Here is a 1450-nt window from a genome sequence, read left to right as displayed (position 1 = left end):
AACGCATCTATTTTTGCTGAAACGGAATCAAAGTCATGGCTAGAATCGGCTCTAGCCGCTTTAGATGATCGAAAGATATCTTTTTCTTGGTGCCACTCATGCGAGTGGGAGGCTGTGTTATCAATAATTTTGTAAGCTTCAGTTGCGGTTTTCTTCATAATGGATCCACCGGCTGTTATGTCGATGTCTTTTCGTGTAGCAACGTTGACACCTTGGTAGAATATTTGTACTATTTGGTAAGTGTCTAAACCGTGTTGAGGACATCCTCTCAACATCCTTCCGAATCTTGTCCACGCCTCATATAATGTTTCATTTGGCTTTTGTGTGAACGTAACAATTTCTCCTTGAAGTCTCACGGCTTTAGATGCCGGAAAGAATCTTTGAAGAAATTTTTCAACTAAGACATCCCATGTGTCAATCGCCCCTTCAGGTAACGATTCTAACCAATCTTTGGCTTCTCCCTTTAAAGTCCAGGGAAACAACATGAGATAAATCTGTTCATCCTCCACTTCTCTGATTTTAAATAGAGTACAGATCCTATTAAAGGTTCGAAGATGTTCGTTTGGATCTTCTTTTGCCGTACCACCGAATTGGCATTGATTAGTTACCATGTGTAGGATTTGTCCTTTGATTTCATAATCTGGAGCATTAACTTCTGGCTTAATAATGGCGTGACCTTGGCCCGTGCGTGTAGCTCTCATTCGGTCTTCCATACTTAGAGGTTCCGTTACTTCCATAATTGAATTTTTTGAATTCGAATCACTAGAAGATTCTGATTTAACGGTTTGTAGCTCAGGAGGAATGACTAGTGGTTCAGGATCTTGGAATTGTCCTAGAATATGCTCCGGGTTCTTAATTGTGAAGTCGGGTTCAAAAGATGGATTATCGGAAATTTGAGTTGGAGTTCTTGTTCGACTAGATGACGATTCTAAAGAAAAATCAACGGCGACAATATTTGCTAGATGTCTTGATCGAGTTACAGGTGGTGAACGTATGAAAGGTGGTGAACGTTTTGCTCGGTGCATTCACTGAATATCCTATTAGTTTTTAAAAAGGAAAGAAAAATTATAATAAGTTATCCAATTAATAGACTTTTCTGATTTTGCCCACGTTTCGAATAGCCAAAAGATGCAGCAGAGGGGCAGGATTCGTTTGGTCTCAATATAATTGAGGACTGTTTGGCTCCAATAACCCGGTCCACGTACAAATCCAACTATTACTACGAACCAGAAAATTTTGATGTCTATCAATTTAACCACTTAAAATAAATTTTCGTAATTTTAAGAAATTTAGAGAAGAAGTAGAAAAAATTCTAAGTCCTAAAAACTAGAATGGCGAGAAATAAGAGAGAAAAAGATTGCGCGTCGAAAAGTGTCGAAAAATAAAAAGGTCGAAAAATAGGCGTCGAAAAATAAAAATAAGAAAGTAGTGCGAAATACGGCGTCGTAAA

General features: G+C 38.3%; 1 non-coding gene across 1 annotated transcript; it reads left to right on the top strand.

Annotated features, from left to right (window-relative positions):
- The first annotated feature begins 246 nt into the window (after positions 1 to 246).
- LOC139903548 (small nucleolar RNA R71) lies at positions 247 to 353 on the top strand. Its single transcript, XR_011778361.1, has one exon. It is a non-coding gene; the product is annotated as a small nucleolar RNA R71 (small nucleolar RNA).
- The last annotated feature ends 1097 nt before the right edge of the window (positions 354 to 1450 follow it).

This window comes from Rutidosis leptorrhynchoides, chromosome 3, assembly GCF_046630445.1.
Source record: "Rutidosis leptorrhynchoides isolate AG116_Rl617_1_P2 chromosome 3, CSIRO_AGI_Rlap_v1, whole genome shotgun sequence".
Taxonomy (NCBI): Eukaryota; Viridiplantae; Streptophyta; class Magnoliopsida; order Asterales; family Asteraceae; genus Rutidosis; species Rutidosis leptorrhynchoides.
Note: the sequence above shows the minus strand (reverse complement) of the source record. Positions and strands in the feature narration are given on the sequence as shown.